Genomic DNA, 20538 nt, shown 5'->3' on the forward strand with positions numbered 1-20538 from the left:
CAAGATCCCATGAAGAAAGGAGTATCATCTGTTATGATCTCCATCCACATGCAGCAAAATGGTGCACTTTCATTCTCCATGAGTATGACTTTAGATTAAAGAACAACAACAATGAAGCATGAGAGCAGAGCAGAGCATGTCCCTCTAAGATCCTCAGTCCATCTTCACCCCAGATTCCATCGCAGCCAGGCAAGCAACTTTCAATGTCAGAGAACGGAGCCATTTACCACCTGACAGTGGTGAAATCAGACAAAAACACTGTGCCTCCTAGGAGTTCTGCACTTACACTGGGTGAAGGCACCTCTAAGGAAGGTGAGCTTCCCCTGATTCTTCCTGAGCACCCAAGGCAGCATCCGCTGCAGTAGAATTTTCGTTTACATCATCTTCCTTTCCAGTAGTTACGCTGATAATGTCATCAGGTATGAAGGTACCACAGTGGTGGATGAACATAGGCAGAGATAGAGACAGTTTAGATCTATCTAGATTGCAAACATATTCCTAAGGGCCTCTATTATCTGAGTACTATCTAGATTATTCTGAATATCTATCTGAGTATTATCTGTCTAGCTTACTAACATACTATTAAGGCCCCCTGAAGTATCTGAGCACCTCAAAATCTTTAATGTATTTGTCCTCACAAAAACCCCTGTGAGATAGAGAAGTGCTATTTTCCCCATATTATAGATGGCTAATGAAGGAACTCAGTGATTTGCCCAAGGCACACAGGAAATTTAACCCAGGTAGCCCAACATAGTGCCCAAACCACTAGACAATCCTTCCTTTCTGATAGGAGATCAGCTTTTATTTCACACCTTTAGCCTTGTTAAAAATTTGAAAAGCAGCTTGTTTGAGTCACAGATGCTATGAGAGAGAGGGAGAATTTGAGTAACTGGTGGTTACTGTGGTTCTTTAGCTACGGGGACCCCAAGAGTCTCAGTGAAAAAGAACGAAACACTTTCAAGCGTGAAGGAATCAAACTGTGAGGAAATCTGCTTGTGAAGACATTTTGACACTATCCACTCAACTGTACCAGCTGGAGAGCAGACGGACTCCCTGAACACACTCATGGTGTAATTACTACGGATCCCTTTATTTCTTTGTTGTTTAATGTGTTTTTTTCCTTTATTTTTCAAAAGTAAAAACAATGAGGAGTCTGGTGGCACCTTAAAGACTAACAGATTTATTTGGGCATAAGCTTTCGTGGGTAACTGAAGAAGTGGTTTTTTAACCCATGAAAGCTTATGCCCAAATAAATCTATTCATCTTTAAGGTGTCACTGGACTCCTTGTTTTCACGGATACAGACTAACAAGGCTACCTCTCTGACACTTTTTGAAAGTAGTTAGTTAAATATCAGAGCCTGGATCTATCAGTAAGGTAAGCAGTGGACTGTAGATCTCATAGTGGATGGAAATTATATGTAATGTTTTTTTGGCCCTGATGAGTTGTCCTGGGATTAGCGTTGCTTCCAGTTTACATGAACTTAAAACTACTGTTATGTTTTGAGCATTCGTGTGGCTTTCCCTAGGTGGCCACATCCACCTAATGAATCTGATTCTCTGAAGCTTTGCCTCTAATGGAACCAATCCTGTACAAAGGCAGTGCGGGGTAGGTGTGAAAGGCTACCAAGTCAGGTATCACCACTTAGGCACACCAGCAGTAGCACTGCGCACCCACTTTCCATAGGTATAACTTGTGACAGACGGACAATATCCTGGACAAACCTGATGGAGTTAAAATAAATGTAAACCTTATTGAATACCTTTTGGGTCCGTTGTTTTTAAAATGCAATTTTGTATGTCTCACTGTGCAATTGTATGTAAATCTTCTGCGAGGAGGGGGATGCTAATGTACTTCCTCTATTATCAGCCCTTTGAGACCACACCCCTGGAGAGATTCGCGTATACTAGTTCAAGCTGCATTCTCCAGGGTCCAACAGGCAAAGACAAGATTTTTGGATAAATAGACTGGACCTACTGAGGCCCCTCAAGACTGTACTTGTTCTGAGCTGAAGCTGTGATGCACTTAAAACCACAAGGAAACCCTTGGCTGGGGTCTTGAAGGACTGTTCCTACCAGAGTCCATGTTAGGATTGGAGTGATCTCTGGGATCAAAGAATCACATACTATCAATGTTGGAAGGGACCTCAGGAGGTCATCTCGTCCAACCCGCTGCTTAAAGCAGGACCAATCCCCAACTAAAGCCAGGGCTTTGTCAAGCCAGGCCTTAAAAACCTCTAAGGATAGAGATTCCACCACCTCCCTAGGTAACCCATTCCAGTGCCTCACCACCCTCGTAGTGAAATAGGGTTTCCTAATATCCAACCTAGACCTCCCCCACTGCAACTTCACACCATTGCTTCTTGTTCTGTCATCTGCTACCACTGAGAACAGTCTAGATCCATCCTTTTTGGAACCCCCCTTCAGGTAATTGAAGGCTGCTATCGAATCTCCCCCCCCCCCTTCAGCAGACTAAATAACCTCAGTTCCCTCAGCCTCTCCTTGTAAGTCATGTACCCCAGCCCCCTAATTATTTTCATTGCTCTCCGCTGAACTCTCTCCAATTTTTCCATGCTTTTTAGTAGCACCTGTGTAGGTTCTCTGAGTGGTTTTGATATGTTTTCTCTGTAGTGCTTTTACCTTCCGAATAAAACAGGCTTGAGTAAGGAGAGCTGTGTGGTAACTCTGTAACCGCTGACAGTCTCATTGTTAACTGACTCTCACAAGAAAGCAAGCAGGCCGGCTGAGCAGCCTGTCTTGGCTGGGACTAACACAGTGAAGGCAGTGAACCGTAGAGCCTGGAAATGTCCTGGTCAGAAGCAAGTATGATGCAGAACTTCACCCAAGAAAGGCAATGGCCAGGGGAGATGTGAGTGGCCCTTGCTGAACCACTGAGGGGTAAATATAGGTGCAATTGCCCTGAACTATGACCTATTTCCAGAGGTGTAAGTGATAACACAAGGTGCAGGGCAGTGGAGAATTGAGCCCGAACAGTCTGCCTACAAAATTAATGGAAGTCAGCAGCCATCTTTAATTCCTTTACTGTGAATAAGCAACAGCAAAGTAGCAGTTTGTTGCTGACCCACAACTTCTGCCCTCTCTTGTCCAAACTTGGCAACTAATTCAAGGCCAGATCCAAAGAGCACTGAGTCTGTTTTAAGTCAGGCTTTTTATCTAGTGGGAGTCAATTATAGTCTACAAGTACCTACATGGGGAACAAATATATGATAACTGGCTCTTCAGTCAAGCAGAGAAACATATAATACAATCTAATGGCTAGAAGTCAAAGCTAGACAAATTCAGACTGTGTGATACAGGATGTCAGATTAGATTATTCCATTGGTCCCTTCTGGCCTTGGAATGTATGACTGTGTATTAGGAGCGGCGCCAGGGTTTCTGGCACCCTAGGCAGAATTTGGGGGCGGGGCAGCATTTTGCGCACTCCCCACGGGACGCACGTGAGTTCCGGTTCTGCTCCTGTCGCACCTCCGAAGAAGGACCCTCTGCCGCAGGCGACAGCGGCAGTCATTGAGCTACTCAATTGCCCGCCGCTGTTTTCTGCGGCACGTCGGCAGAAGGTCCGTCTTCGGCGGTGCAACGGGAGCGAAACCCGAAACTCCCACCCACCCTTTGGGGAGCGCGCAAAATGCTGCCCCCTGAATCCTGGCGCCCTAAGCGATCGCCAAGGGTCGCCTAATGGAAGCACCGGCCCTGCTGTGTACTAAAATATATTTTGACTACATCCATCTTTAGTCATAGGTATATAAGGTCAACACTCAAGCAGTGACACTACACTACATGGATTGCTGGGCCAGGTCTATGTCTGATCAAGCATCATGCATCGTTCCATATTTCCATCTCTAGCTCTCTCACACATTCTTGCTCATCTTTGCTTGTCTCGGCAAACAGAACCTTGAGGCATCACCTTAATTAGACCAAGAAAGTACTTTTTTTTTTTTTTTAAAAGGATCCCGTTTTGGAGCTATTTCTGGGAGCTTTGTGTTATAAAACCTCAGGCCCATTTCTAGTATTTTTGCTACATTTCCCCATTCCTTCACCTCTTCCATGCCAGCTACAATTTAAAAAATCCCACCACATTTGTACTTCACCAAAGCCAAGCAGATATAAGGGCTCTCCATTAGCCCATGGGCCCCAATTCAACCAGGCACTTAAGCACATGCTTAACTTAGCTATATGAATAGCCCGTTTGAAGTCAATGGGATTGAAATGCTTTGCTGAAACTGGGGCTGTAAACAAGGACTGCTCAGATGAGAAAGGGCTGGAGATGAGCAAGCCTAAGGTTCACACTAGTGCTGCTTGTAAACGTGAGCTTGTCACTACTTTACTTTCATGACCTTTCTGCTCAGAGCTTCTTTGCCTCTTCTACCTTCTCCTCTTTTCCTCAATCCAAGGTGGTAATTCGCAGTACTCTCAGCCTGGTACAGTACTAAAACAGCAGAAAACAAGTTCCCAGATGTTTCCATTAACTCAGGCCCAAGGCCTCTCCAATGTTATACTCATAAAAAGATATCTTGCTGTCACTCGCCTAACTAGCTAGCTTGCAGGGTGACCTGAACACCGATGCTTTGCAGCTGGAAGGAGATGCATTGTTTGAAAAGAAAAGAGCATGCTTGTTTCGTGTGAAGTGATGGAGTCCTCAGAGGAGTAGATGGGGCTTTATTCAGTCAAACCAAGTGAGGTAAGGGTCCATTGCTTTATGGCGGAGCGCAGGCCAATGTAAATGTCGCCTCGCTGAGGAGCGGGAATGTAAACACTGTCAATGTAAATGATGTAACTGGAGAAGTTAATTTTTCAGGCCTAATCCTGCGCTTATTGATGTCAGTGGTAGTTTTGCCATTGGACTTCCATGGCTGTTAGACAGGGGTTTTAATGTCACGCAGAGAAGGCATTATATATCATATTGGGACCTGGTTATGGGAGCCATCCTGAGACTTTCCATGGGTTTGCATAAGGGGGAATGGCTTTTCCTTGGCTAGCATAGTACAGCCTCCTTGGGTAAAATACAGTCTCCTAAAGCCAGACTGAAAAACCAGAACCAAAACTATTTCCATCACTCTTCTCTTTCAGTAGATCCCCTGAACTGTGAATTTGCACCCAGCACACCTCCTTGGACTGCTTTTTTCTGACTCAGTCTGAGGTTGTCAAGGGAAAACTAGTAATTATGAGGAAAAACTGAGTATCTCCGACTAAACCAGACAGTCTCAATGAGAAAGACCAGCTCCATCATAGCAAGAGTCATCGTCCTCAGCACCTGCGCAGATATGAGGATGTATAAGAGGCTGCATCATATCGGTCCCCTGAGTGGTGAAAGTGGGGAAGAAGAGCAAATTCTATAGCTCGCCATAGAAACCAAAATAATTTGTATAATTCTGACCTTTGAAGGCACGCCTGCCCTTGAGGAATGAGATGGTGTCAAAGGGGTCCCTCCTGGCCATCCCACAACTGGGATGGAAATGGTTTAACATGTTGCATAGACAGACCCAAAACATTTTCAACATCTTGGGTCAAAGCCACCACTGGGGCCTGATTCCACTGCCATTCCACTGCCATTCCACTTTTCACTGCTCTGGGGCGCAAATGTAATTTGTGTTCACCTAAGGCCTCATAGTATGAAGTGGCCTGAGTGTAACTGTGAATTAGTGTTACTCCACTAAAGGTCAGTGTTAATAAAAAAGTCACTCCTCTCTCCCGCCCACAAGGTTCTGACCAGCATGCTCTGGAAGACCATTTCTTTATGACTCCACATTGGTCGACTACCTTAACCCTACCCAATGAGCAAGGCCAACACCTAAAACAGCTAGTCAGAGTGAAAGAGCTGCCACATGCACTGGATAGGGGAAGCCAAAGAGCAGGTGAGAGAGTTCAAATCATTCCCCCAGCCTTGTTTAATCAGTAAAGGGGCTGGCCATCAGTGGACCATGCTTTGCCAGTCTGTACCAAAGCCCTTGTAATTCCAGCAGCAGGGAAGAAGTCTTTTCAAAGGAAGATGCTGTGAATGCCTTATTGTACATCAGTGATTCTCAGCATCTATCAGCATTGATTTTCACCCCCAGCCTATAAAGCAGATCTATGAACTCACAGGGAGGCAGTAAATCACCTATGGAATAGCCACTTTGTTGATATATTTAATAGCTTGTTAATTTACATTCTATAAGGCTTTTCTCTGTGTGTCAACAGCTTGGCCAGCACGTTGTCCAGGAGTTCACTAGAAACGGACACCCATCATTCCAGGAAGAGACTACAGACTTGCTGTTGGCTCGTTCCTATTGATCACTGGGAGAACTGTTTTGTAAATTACATTGGATGCAAAAAAAACCCACCACCAAACCTGCAGCACTTTGTTGCTTTGCTCCTATGTACACAGATATCTACACAAACTGCTGCCTAACTGGAGCGTGATGTTGTAATTCGTTATCTGCAGCTGGCAGCATCTCTCTAAGGCAAAGGCCTATCGAGCCGTGATGGACAAATGTCCAACCATTTGGTGGTTCGCTGCAGTGCTGATAAGCAACCAGCAGTTCTGAGGCTTATCCGAGGTCATTCCCAACCTCTTTGGTCTGGAAAAATAATAAGCATGGACCAACTTCTTGCCTCCACTTCTAGTTCAGACAAGGTTCTAGTTCAGACAAGTAAGAATAGCCTGGTTGCATCCCATGTAGACTAATTTCTCCGGTGCTCATTTTTATGTTCCCACAATCCAGTTAGTCAGTTGTCTCTTATAGCTAGAATGGCTCAGAACAGTGCCCCTTTCCCCACCACCACGAGGTTAGTAGAGCAAGAAGGACCATTATTTGCAAGTATCAGAGGGGTAGCCGTGTTAGTCTGGATCTGTAAAAGCAGCAGAGAATCCTGTGGCACCTTATAGACTAACAGACGTTTTGGAGCGTGAGCTTTCGTGGGTGAATACCCACTTCGTCTGACGAAGTGGGTATTCACCCACGAAAGCTCACGCTCCAAAACGTCTGTTAGTCTATAAGGTGCCACAGGATTCTCTGCTGCTTTTACATTATTTGCAAGTGACATTCAGCCCCACATCATTCTTTGATGCAGGCTCTAATTTCAAATTCTAAATGTAACTGATTCCAATGCTTAAATTGGCATCCAGCGTGTTCCAGGTCTGAAAGGTGCACTTCCAGGTTCTTAACATTACAGAAGCCATACGCAATCCCCACAGTTGTCTGTCTGCAATATCGCTAATGCATCTGTCAGGAAAACATTCAAGCGCCATTCCCAGCTGGATAGAGTGGTTCTTTGGTATGGTTGCTGTGAATGACTGATGTGAAATTGGATCATGTCTCTCTCTCCTTACCAGCCATGCCAGCTTCAGAAACAGGCAACTGGCCTTTGGGCTCATAAAGAAGTTTAGCTTCAGGTCCAGGAGCTGTGTGAGTGTGTGTGCAGGGAAAGGGAGGAAGGACGCATGAGCCCCTGATAGAGTGAACCACTTCCCAGCGTACTCTGCAAAGTGACAGCCCTCACCTGAACTTCCCAAAGGGCAAGGCAGATTTCCTTCTGGTTATGTCTCTGGCTGGAAAGAAATGCAGATGATACTAAAATGAGCCTGCTCAGCTCTTTGTTGTACATAGAAACTACAAAGGCTATTTTTGGGTTGATTTTCTAAAATTAAAGCAGCCTGTTTTCTATGTACATGAGAGTGAGGAAGATGGAGAGCAATGCTGAGAAAGAGAGGGAGATGAAGGAGTCAGGGATGGAGTGTGGGAAGAGAGACACACAGAAAACAAGAGATTGGACTCAGTTAGTTACACCGGTGTAAATCTGGAATAATTCCATAGGTTCTAGTAGAGTCATAGAATATTAGGGTTGGAAGGGACCTCAGGAGATCATCTAGTCTAACTCCCTGCTCAAAGCAGGACCAATCCCTGGACAGATTTTTACCCCAGTTCCCCAAACAGGCCCATCAAGGATTGAACTCACCACCCTGAGCTTAGCAGGCCAATGCTCAAACCACTGAGCTATCTCTCCCCCACATCAGTCTGTATGACTCAGCTGACAGACGGCAGGTCAGTCAGCAGGGGGCATGTGATGAATCTGCTATGGGAGACTCAGCAGTTGCCCCTTTCCATCCAGCTCAGGAGGGATATTGCTCTCCAGGTGGCTGGGGACAGAGGGAGGGTGTCTGAGTTAGTGTGGAAGGAGAGTGGGAGTGGTAGGCAGTGGGAGACTATTTGGGACCTACCAGATGCTAGAGCCAGTGTGGATGAAATGCCTACAGTGCTTGCCTAGGAGTCGTGCCGCTGGTACACTAGTGAGGATTGGTGAAACATGGTGCTCCAGGGCCCTAGATTCATAGGCTCATCGATCCCAAGGCCGGAAGGGACTATTGATAATCACGTGGCCTTGGAATCTTGGGCCCAGAGCTCTCTAACAATGGGACGGCCATTCAAGATGGACCTAAGCACATTCCATCATCTCATTCAGTATAAAGCCATATAGATGCGGATGAGATGAATCAGAAAACATTCAGCTCTCACAGAGTGGAAATTATCCTTCCCTCCCCAGTGCTGGAGCAGGCTAGAGAGCTAGCAGAGGGCACCAGGTCTCTCCAAAGGATGCCAAAATGACAGCCCTAAAACCATGAAGAGTGCCAGGTCCTGAGAGCAACAGCAGCGGCCTCCCCAGAGCAGGGCCTGGCAGTTGGGACAGTACCATGGGGAGCCAGGAACATGGTGCAGCACATGCAGGTGGGAGGATCCAGGTTAGAGAGATAGTGACCATGATGGAGTAGGGACCACAGATGGGCAGAAGGCCAACCCAGCCCAGCCACTGGGAACATGGATTACAAATGGATGGGTGAAGCACTGAGGGGCTCTGGGGCAGGAAGCTGCATTGCTATGCAATATAATTGCATAATATTTCATAGGGATCATATAAATGGTTAGTATTCTCTCACTGATCGGACCTGGATACGTCGTCTTTGGGCTGGACTGGGATGTTAATAACCCAGCAATCGATGTAGAACTGTTGAGAAAGCTGATGGAACCACTTCAGAACAGTGGCAGCCGAGAAGAAAGGGAACTGATTCAGACTTCTCTGGGCTCCAGTGAGCTCAGGCCAGGGCTCAGCTAACAAGGGGAACCAGATACGGCCAGCCTCCAGGGAGCAATATCAGTGGAGCCTGTAAGTTGCCAATAATCTACCAAGTTGCAACAGCGGTTTGGAGGTGTGTGGGAGGAAGGAAAAAAAGTCAGGTCACATTGGGTCACTGATTGTTGCATCAATGGATTGTTTGCTTCTCTTCCTCAGTCTAAGCAATCATGGTCAGCATCTACACATGGGCCAAGAGCTGGCCTGGCCACTGGGTTATTCCAGTTTTATGCCGATGTCCAAATGCCGTCATGTCATAGAATCATAGAATATCAGGGTTGGAAGAGGTCATCCAGTCCAAGCCCCTGCTCAAAGCAGGACCAACCCCAACTAAATCATCTAAGCCAGGGCTTTGCCAAGCCTGACCTTAAAAACCTCTAAGAATGGAGATTCCACCATCTCCCTAGGTAACTCATACCAGTGCTTCACCACCCTCCTAGTGAAATAGTGTTTCCTGATATCCAACCTAGACCTCCCCCACTGCAACTTGAGACCATTACTTCTTGTTCTGTCATCTGCCACCACTGAGAACAGCCGAGCTCCATCCTCTTTGGAACCCTCCTTCAGGTAGTTGAAGGCTGCTGTCAAATCCCCCCTCACTCTTCTCTTCTGCAGACTAAATAACCCCAGTTCCCTCAGCCTCTCCTCGTAAGTCATATGCCCCAGCCCCCTAATCATTTTCATTGCCCTCTCTGGACTCTCTTCAATTTGTCCACATCCCTTCTGTAGTGGGGGGGACCAAAACTGGACACAATACTCCAGGTGTGGCCTCACCAGTGCTGAAATGAGGGGAGTAATCACTTCCCTCCATCTGCTGGCAATGCTCCTACTAGCATGTTACGCTAGCTAAAACTGGAACAGTGCACTAGTGCGCAGGGGGCTAGCTTACGACCCAGGAGAGCCAAGTTGATTCCCTGTTCTGCCACTGACTTTCTGTGGGAGACCTTAGGTGAATCACATAGCCTCACTGGGTATATCTACAAAGCTGCTACACACCCTCCCATCCTGCAGGGTCCTAGAGCCCGGGCTCCAGCCCAGAAGTCTATACTGCAATGAAACAGCCCCACTGCCAGAGCCCTACTCAGCCAGGGGTTTTCCTTTGTTGTGTAGACTGTTACAGGGTTACCTGTAAAGTGGGGACAATAGCATGTGTGTATCTTACAAGGCTGTTGTGGGTATGTTAAGACAGTGAGGCAACTCAGATGTTGTGCTAATGGGAGCTATGCCAGTACTGAAGGTAGTGGTGAATCAAACTATAGGTAATTCATGTGCACAGTGGCCGTGTTAAGCACATGAATCAGTGTGATCTTGACACTATCAAAGAGGAAACCGAGGCAGAGGGAGGGGAGTTGATTTACCCATGGTTACAGCATATGAGGGGCAGGAGCTGGGATTAGAGTGCAGGGATCTGCTGTCTCCCACCCTGAGCTCGTTTTCCCAGCCCAGGCTGCTTTTCAGCACTTTGTCATGGCTTTAAAAGAGAGGGTATGGCCTGTGCATTTGTTGTACATGAAAATACATCTCAGGGCTGGCCCTTCTCTGCACCTGCTGCAACAGCTAATAGTGAAGGGATAATTCAGGTGACAGACTCTCAGCAAGGAGCTAGCAAGATCCCAGGGCATAGCCGTTTTCCTGGAGGGCACAATTCCCTCCCCATGATGTCCAGCTGAGCCTGAACCTCACTTAGGTTGGAGGGGATCCCACAAGGCCCCCCTCAGCCAACAGGCTGTGACCTACTGGTATTTGCAGAGCACCCCAGCTATGTCCCTCTGCCTGGCCACCATCTGGCCCCATTCCCAGTGGCTCTGGCTAAGGAAGGGAGAAGAGGGTGTGGCTCTCTGTCTCGGAATTAGATGGATTTCTAGTGTCTGGTTGAATGCTGGGTACCCCAGAAGTGTGTGTGAGCTCCCCCTAGTGCACCCAACTGCGCAAGGCTCTGCTTGAGGCACTGCAGGAAGAAAAGATGGGAATTCAGTGTCTGTCATCTTCCCTCTGAATCCCTATTGAGCCAACATCCCAGCCAGGTGGTAGCGGGCAGTGTGATGTTTAAGGTACACATTTTCAATGAGATGGAAGACTGAGCACTTACCCTGATCATGGACTCCAGGACACCTTTCACTAGAGCAGAAGTGTTAGCCTCAATGCCTCCGACAAATTCCAGGCTGGACAACTGCATTGTGCCTTGCTTAAATTCCCTCTGCGGTTTCAACTCGATGGTATTCTTCATTTCTTATTGTGTAGCGTTGTGGTGTGCTATTAAACAGCTGGCATGTTCCACCTCAGAGGTGGCTGCATTTCTGTGTTATGAATTACTTTAATCCATTCTTATTTTTACAATATAATTCATTCTACTTTCACATTGGATAGATAGATAGATAGATTTATACAGTACTGCTCATGCGCAGGGTGCTTCATAGAAAAGTATGATGACAATGTCTCTGCTGCTCCAAAGAGTTTATAAACTACACAGTAACGATCATTTCCTAGCTTGTAATGCTGTTTGAAAAGGTCCCGTGTGAAAGGACCTATATCAGCATAAAAATATTATTTAACCATGCAGGGAAAATATTCTGACCCCATCCAGTGATCTGTTTGTGCCTTGAAGTGTGAGATCTGATGGCATATGAACTTAGAGTTGGTTTCCATTGAAAGGAAAATCTGACTTCGTTGCTGTGAGTCAGGTTTGAATAAACTCCCTGCACTGTACCCTAGGTTAATCTGAACTGCCTTGTAAAAGCATTAAGCAGCTAGAGTCTCTCTCATGTAGCTGACGAAAGCTCCCTCCTGAAAAGCTCATGTCTTCAAAGATGAGGACTTTTTAAACAGGAAATACTTAAGGGGTGGCATTGACTGCAATCATCACGTAGCCAGCTGAATTTGTATGCGTCAGGCACTTTGATTAATAGATGGGGTTCTGGGTACTCGAGAAAGATTAAGTCCAAGAGTGGCTAAGCCAAATGCTGCTCCTCTCTTGTGAGCTTGGAGTAAGCAACTCCAGTCATTTGTCTTAGGTGCCCGTGACATCAGTGTGGAGGGTTTTCACAATTGTAAATTAAAGTGACTGATGATGCTGACCAGAGGTGGCTGCTCCTCTCAGGGAAAGGGAAATAACTCAGAAAACACAGCTGGATTTATACTAACGCCGGCTCCAAGCATTGGGAAGTAGCCCAGGAATCCTAGCCCACACCACCAGGACACACACCCCATGGATGCAACACTGGAGCCAAGACATCTCACAGGAACAGAAAGCCCTGCATCGGAGCTCTAAGTACCAGGCGTCTGAGTTATAGCTTTCCTCTGAATTACTCTCCTTTTTCATCTGCAATGCTGTTTTTTCCCTTCTCATCAGCTACCCAGGTGTTGGGAAATTCTGAAGTAGGATCCTGGTGGCCCCATGCTGCTCCCGTTGAAGACAATGGGCCTTCTGCTGTTGCCTTCAGTGGGAGGAAGGTTGGGCCTTGTATGCCCATGCTGAAGCTAAAACAGTAGCTTCCACTTGACGTGGGCACCATGTGTGGCTGCTGCTGAATCAGCAACATGACTAGATACAGAGATGTTGGACTGGAATCAATCTGAATTGTCCTGTTGGACTATGGAGATCATGAGTTGGGACGTAACCAGCTGTGCTACAGATGCTTCACAGGCAGGAAGAGTCAGTGGAGTTAAGTGAAAGGACACAACTGGGGTTTCCTACAACATGCTGGGGAGCTCTGGTATTTCTCATGACAAGCAGTTTTTGCACGTGTCAGAGTGCAGAGCATAGGGGCCCTGGTGGATGCTGCACAGATACAAAGGCCATCTTCTCAAAGACCCTGTGTGCTGTGGCTGTCAGCCCAATGGGCTGCAGCCATTGTGAGCTCTGAATGGCTGTGCCATCTTCACATGGGACCTTGGAGACCCTGCCTGAGACCCAGAGTGGCAGCAGTTCATGGCAGTGATGGAAGAAATCTTCAAGACAGACACTGGAGTAGACAGACTAGCAGGGCAGGAAAAGTTCCTTGGGTGCTGCCCACAATTCCATCATCCGCTAAGGCTCCCATGCAAAATCATGATTGTGAAGGGGAACCCAAGTTAGCCTTCACTCACACCTACCCATCCTACAAGAAGTGTTCAGATCACACCTGGAGACCAGAGGCACACAGCTCTGCATAGAGCTCATAAGAACAGCCATACTGGGTCAGACCAAAGGTCCATCTCGTCCTGTATCCTGTCTTCCAACAGTGGCCAATGCCAGGTGCCTCAGAGGGAATGAACAGAACAGGTGATCATCAAGTGATCAATGCCCTGTTGCCCATTCCCAGCTTCTGGCAAACAGAGGCTAGGGACACCATCCCTCTCCATCCTGGCTAATAGCCATTGATGCATCTATCCTCCACGAATTTATCTAGTTCTTTTTAAAACCCTATTATAGTCCTGGCCTTCACAACATCCTCTGGCGAAGAGTTCCACAGGTTGACTGGGCATTGTGTGAAGAAATACTACCTTTTGTTTGTTTTAAACCTGCTGCCTATTAATTTCATTTGGTGACCCCTAGTTCTTGTGTTATGAGAAGGAGTAAATAACACTTCCATGTTTACTTTCTTCACACCAGTTATGAGTTTATAAACCTCAATCATATCCTCCCTTATTTGTCTCTTTTCCAAGCTGAAAAGTCCCAGTTTTATTAATCTCTCCTGACATGGAAGCTATTCCATATCCCTAATCATTTTTTAACCTTTTTCTGAACCTTTTCCAATTCCAATATATCTTATTTGAGATGGAGCCACCACATCTGCACACAGAATTCAAGATGTGGGCGTACCATGGATTGTTATAGAGGCAATATGATATTTTCTGTCTTATTATCTATCTCTTTCTTAATTATACCCAACATTCTGTTTGCTTTTTGACTGCTGCTGCATATTGAGTGGATGCTTTCAGAGAACTATCCATAATGACTCCAAGATCTCTTTCTTGAGCCATAACAGCTAATTTAGACCCCATGATTGTACCTGTATAGTTGGGATTATGTTTTCCAGTGTGCATTACTTTGCATTTATCAACATTCAATTTCATCTGCCATTTTGTGGCCCAGTCACCTAGTTTTGAGAGATCCTTTTGTAGCTCTTCGCCATCTGCCTGGGACTTAACTATCTTGAGTAGTTTTGCATCATCTGCAAATTTTGCCACCTCGCTGTTTATCCCTCAGTAGAACTGTTCAACAATCAAGCATTACTGAGATTCCTATACATAGCTCTGATACCAGACAGTCAATGGAGATAATCTCTATGCCCATTGCTCTGGTTCCTGTGCCTGTGGCTTGCTGCCTTACCATTGTGACTTACTCCGCCACCTCAGAGGAGTGACCAATCACATCACCACTAATTCACACTCCCCCTTTTTTCCTGGTGTTGCTCAACTGGGGTTCATAATGGCAGAGAATTTCTGTATCTATTGCAGACCAGACCATAGAATCTTCCAGGTGCAACGAGATCTGAATTTCAAAGGTAAAAAAACAGGCAGAATAAATCCCTTTCCTGTCTCTGACACCCTTTCCCGTCTCTGACATCCATCATGAAGAACCAAGAACAGGGCACAACCCTAACATTTTTCCCCCTTGGCAGGTTCTCTTTAATCCTATCTCCTGTTGATTCTTCAGCAGGGCTGTGCAACCCTATCTGAATCCACTGGCATTTCCGAAGGCAGCATGGCAACAAGGGAGAGACGCAAGACGCATTCCTAATAGGACCAAGATAGCTTTTTCCCATAACTCTCAGGCAGTGGGAACATAGCAGCTTTGCAGAGTGGTGCTGTGTCTAAAGTTAAAATAACCGGAGGGACAGAGTGGGGCATTTCAATGGGATTATTGTAATTGGTGCTTTTACTCCAAATTAAGAGGGTGAGGAAGAAACTTTTTGGCGAGTTTCCAAAATGCTGAAATGAGCCACTTTGATATTTCTTTCCTTCTTAGTGTTTGACAGGAATAAAATGTTCAGCAGAGTCCAGCTTGTAAATACAATTTGAACCGAAGCTTTGTTTTCATTAACAGAGCTTACCGAGGGCTGGGGCTTTAGGCTTGTTCCTGAAAGTCCCAACAGTGGATTCCTCCTGCTGTTGGGGTTACAGAGTTTCCCTCACCCGATGGAAAAATAATATTGATTTAAAGTCCCAAATGTTCTTAACTCACATGGGCCAAGTCCTGTTTTACAACATTGAACGCCCAAGCCCTCTTTGTCCTTAGGCTTCTAAGCCATGGAAAATCTCAGCTGTTTTCAACCCATAAATTCCACTGACTACAGAAATGTCTCTCATGAGGAAATAAATAGGAGAATACTCTCAGGTCGCCATGGTGTTGAAGGTGCCAGTGTTTGATGCTTTCCCAACAAAACCCTTGCCTACTAGAGGAGGGATGGAAAGAACTTCTCTTTATTTTCATGATCTATCTTGAAAAATGGGAATTTGTGCCAGCGCAGTTTATTTTGGTTAAAACAGAGCTGTGCCACTGGTCCCCTGAGCCTAAAGGTTGAATTCTCATGCACAGAGAGGTAAAAAAGCTCACTTAGAAGAGATAGAGGGGCAGGGGCTAACTGATGACTAGCGATGGGCAAATCTCCAAAGCATTAGCAGCACTGTCCAGTTTTATCCCATTATCTCCAAATGGCTTTGATCTGTGAATCAGGGCCTGTAATAAGCCTCTGTCCCAAATCTGGACCTTAGCGTCCAAAATCTGGGGGCTTAGCATGAACCTCCCCCAAGCTTATTACCAGCTTGGATCTGATATCGCTGCCACCAATCAGGATTCAGAGCTCCTGATAGCTCCCAGGTCTCCCCAAACCTTTTCCTGGGGGACCCCCAAGACCCAGAAACCCTGAGTCTCCCACCAAAGGGAAAACAACTTTCTCCCCTTGTCTCCTCTTTTCTCATCCCCAGCTTTCCCTCCCTGGGTTATCCTGGGCGATACTGTACTTAAACTCCTTGAATACAAACCAGAGAGGGCAATTTACCTTCCCCCCTGAGGCTATGCATTCAAACCTAGTCAAGCTAACACAAAGAGATGTTCCCCCTCCCTTTGTCCCGTAGCTTTAACCAGAGAAAAACCTCAGCCAGGTTTTAAAAAGAAAACTTTATATAAAAAGAAAGAAAATACATAGAATATAAACTCTGCATTCAAGAATCAAATACAGGGCTATTGCTTATAAGAAAATAGGAATAAACAGTCTGATTCAAAAGATATCCAATTTAAACCAGTCCAGCAAAGTACACACATGTAAATACAAACTACAATATCAACCTATTGCTTTTCCTTTTGTACTCACAACTTGGTAACAGCAGGGTAGAAAGAAGCTTGGAGATAGAAAGAAAAGCTGTTCTCTCATAGCCGAAAGAAACAAAGAGAGAAGAACAAAGCCAAAACACACCAGAAGTTCCCACCCTTACTTTGAAAAATCCGGTTTCCTGATTGGTCCTCTGGTCAGGTGTTTGGTTCCCTTTGTTAACCCTTTACAGGTAAAAGAAATATTAACCCTTAGCTATCTATTTATGACAGGGCCACCCAGAGGGGGAGAGCAAGTGGGGCAATTTGCCCCAGGCCCCGGGCCCTGCAGGGGCTCCCACGAGAGTTTTTCAGGGGCTCTGGAGCGGGGTCCTTCACTCACTCCGGGGGCCCCAAAGCTTCTTCCACTCCAAGTCTTCGGTGGTAATTCGGCCTAATTACCACCAAAGCAGGAGTCCCCCTCCGCCAAAGACCCCAGGTCCCCTGAATCCTCTGGGTGGCCATGTTGTGAATCAAGCTGGGGATGCCATTAAATTGGGCTCCATTGTGAGATTTCCACTTTGGCTCACTCTGAACCGCACCAGTCAAATCCCCTGGTGTCTGAAACAAGGTAGGGTTCTCCGTGATAGCGCTCTGAGCATGAGCATTACAGAACGTGGAAGGGATGAGGATTAGAAATGGGGGCTTGGAACATCCAGGGTTAGAATAGCACGGGGGGGGGAACCCCATGAGGGATATGTCACAGATACAGAGTCTCAAACTTCAGGGATAAATCAACTATTGGGGGTCAGGAGGAAATTTCCCCCATGGGCAGGTTATTCCTTGGCTGTGTCACCTTTCCTGGGCGCAAGTGACACCGACCATTGCTGGTGACAGCATAGTGGGCTGGCTTCTTCAAGGCCAGCTGGCTAAGCAGGACAGCAAACATTACGTAAAGTGGTTTAATCTCCATGGAGCTGATGGGGCAGCGTAAAGATGAGTTGGCCGATGATCGCTGAATGAGGCCAGCTCGACTCCCCTGCCTCCACTGGAGTTGCATGAAGGGACGACTCTGGTCCCAAATGTCATGCTTCAAATGCAACTGCTGGTCCCTTGACAACTGAGACACTTTTGGAGTTCCTCAAGGAGCGCAGGGTAAATCACTACCATCTGCTTACAGTGTGGGGGAGCCTGGTCTGTGCCCACCACGGGGGAACTCGCCCCAAACTATCAGCTGCTGGCAACACAAGCACCCCACTCCACGGTCCCCAAGCTCCACTCTTCCCCTCAGCAGGCCAGCAATTTGCACACACCAGCCCTTAGGCTCCCTAAGTGAGTCTTTGGGGCAGAGCGGAGAAACTGCGGGTAAATCTATAGAGATTGCTAGCCCCTAGAGTTCTGCTCTGGCCCAGGGGTGCAGGTCCTGCCAACTTGTCTGTACACCCCACTTGATTATACTTGAGTACCCACTCCCTCGACCTCTGGACACCGCAATGCACACACGTTCGCTGCCTCTGTGGAAGCAGTGCCCCCAGTTCACTAGCTTCACCTCAGTTCAATACTCTCCTTAGCACACAGCACGTAGTCATGTCTATAGTAAAATAGACATCCATCTGACAAAGCTTCAGATAAAGAGTCAAATAGAAGCCAGGATGAGAATCGGAAACACAGCTACAGATAAAAGAAAAATATAAAATGCCATTTGAGCCCTGTACTTATTAACAAGAGTCTTTCCTGTCTAACGAGGCATTTCGCACCCAAAGGTCTGTCTGTCCAGCATGAGACGTTCACCCTGGCAGTATCACTCCCATAATGGATCCCATCTTGTATCCCTCTTTCTGCTATTTTACAGTTCCAGACGTTTTGTCTCGTTTCATAACCAGAGTGTTCCAGGAACTTCCGTTCACCCATCATTGTGCCCCTAATCTTGGTCTTTTTCTTGGGCTTCTTTGTAAAGCCTGCACCTTGTCTAGGCTGTCAACACTTGGCTGGGCTGGGCCACGAGATGTCAACTGTTCTCACTCTGGACCGAGTTAACTTGGAGAACCACCCTGCCCCCGGTGACCAGTTTCACCTCCAGCAGCTTTGGAACCCGCCATTCTACATGTTACACAACTCTTCAAATATTTTCCATGCGTACATCTCGCAACAACGATGACAACAAGCGAGTTCTTAGCTTTCAGCAGACACCACATGGCCCCCTTTAGGGAAATATCATGAAGATGGCCATCGCAGGGAAAACGCATCCATCTGGGCATGTCTAGGCAAGGTCCTGGGTATAGACTTGTAACCGTGCGCCTCTGGGTATTACCAACTTGGGGTGCCTGGGTCACAGCTACACACTATGACAGTCACAAGTGCAGCATGGTTAAGTGATAAGTAAGTGCCGAATCAAATAGACCTGGCCTAAGTGTCAGCTGACATGGAATCTGAAAGCGCTTCTAGCAACTGTGACTAAGAGGAGAGTGTCATGAAAGATTAATGAAGATTTTCAAAAGAGCTTTACGATTTTTGGGGCCTCCATTTTTGGGTGAAACACCTGAAAGGGGTCTGCTTTTCAGAAAAGCCTCAGTTCTTTACAACGTCTCAAGCTGGGCTCCCCAAAATTGAGGCCCCCATAAACCACTAGGCGCTTTTGAAAACCTTGGCCTAAAATGCTCAATCCAATGGACACATCAGAGGGGGAATGGAGATTTAGGTCGCTGTGATTATTTAATCAAAGTGACTGGTTTCCTCTTCATCCTTCCTGGTTGTTATTGGAGGAGGTTCCTTTTGAGTGAAAAGAAACACGGTGTGAATTAATGTTTGTAAAAGGAGAAGGAATAACGGGCCCAGAGCACGATGTTTGTCATGTATTCACAGCACCCACCAGTGGAACCCACTGATCAACTCCTTCCCCTCCCCGCTGCTTGTGGACACCACTGATCAGCTCCTCCCTTTTCCCCTCCCCAGTGATCAGCTGTTCAGAGGCGTGCAGGAGGTGCTGGGGAGGACGGGGGAAGAAGGAGGTGGAGCGAGGGTGGGACGCACTGGAGGGAGGGCGCGGAATGGGGCACAAAGAGGCGGGGTGGGGATGGAGTAGGGGCAGGGCAGAAATCTTGGGGGAAAGGGTGGAGTGGGAGTGGGATCTGGAGTGGAGCAGGGGTCGAGCACACCTGGGGAAACCAGAAAGTTCGCTCCTCTGTGTAAAGCATTCAGGGCTTGCTCTCCCAGCCGTGTCTGCCCACAAGGCTTCCAGTTCGGGTGATCTTGACATGTGGCCACCGGGAACCAGACTGAGGCTACCACAATTATGTTTCACAGGCCACTGAACAGCTGCATGGTAAAAACTTGCACTCCCTACCAGCCTAGGCTTCATTTCAACTGTTGGCCGAGAGGTGAAAGGCTCTCTAGCCCTTTAAAAAGCCCCTGAGCAATCCAGGCTGCTTTTGAATTTTAACCCATGTTTTGAGGAATAATATGGGATATTTGTCTCTATCCCGTGTGGAAACAGCCGCACAGTTTGCTGTTTATGGAACCCTAGCTTTCTATACACAGAGGAGTGTGATTATTTCATGAAGTGACTACAGTCCCTTTCAAAAATATGAAAAAACCGTCAAGAGGGATTATATTTCTGATAAAACGTGAAAGGAAAAAAGATCCTTTCATCCTTGGGACCATTGGCATTACATCCTGCTGTCACACAAACCCGCTGATGACTTGGAATATAAAAAGCAGGAAAACGTCATGAAATAGCCTGGGTTATGTTATGTTCATGGCAAACAAACAAAGACATTAGATCAAAACATAAAATACTCTTTCTGGAATGTTGCAATGTAACATGATTTCATTTCTTAAAATTCAGAACCTTAACACACAAGAACCAAAACCAGGGAGAGACAAAGCGGGCCTCTCCCTAAAGTGGGGGGGCAATCCCCCCTTGCTGTAGCCTGGCTCTTTGCAGACTGACTGATGAATGACCCAGATCATGAGCTTCCCTACAGAGCCACTTAGCCTGCAAGCAGGTCCAGGAACCCTTCTGAGAATTTAAAGTGATCTCTCATAATTTTAACAGTTTTCAATTCATCACCAGTCTCTGGGCTAAAAAGCCCATTCCCAAGTTTCAGAGATAATGGTCATGGACCATATTCCAAGGGTTTTACATGGGGCCCAGCCATGTGCCCCAGGTCCATGCTCAGAGGGG

At 46.7% G+C, this 20538-nt stretch overlaps 1 protein-coding gene across 1 annotated transcript in view; it reads right to left on the reverse strand.

Annotated features, from left to right (window-relative positions):
* Window positions 1-19296: 19296 nt before the first annotated feature.
* The window catches only part of PTP4A3 (protein tyrosine phosphatase 4A3), a 329530-nt gene continuing 328288 nt past the window's right edge, over window positions 19297-20538 (reverse strand). Inside the window, exon 9 of the transcript XR_012655400.1 lies at window positions 19297-19314. The gene's annotated coding sequence lies outside the window, so the exon portion shown is untranslated. The remainder of the gene's footprint in view (window positions 19315-20538) is intronic.

This window comes from Chelonoidis abingdonii, chromosome 2 (genome assembly GCF_003597395.2).
Source record: "Chelonoidis abingdonii isolate Lonesome George chromosome 2, CheloAbing_2.0, whole genome shotgun sequence".
Lineage (NCBI taxonomy): Eukaryota > Metazoa > Chordata > Testudines > Testudinidae > Chelonoidis > Chelonoidis abingdonii.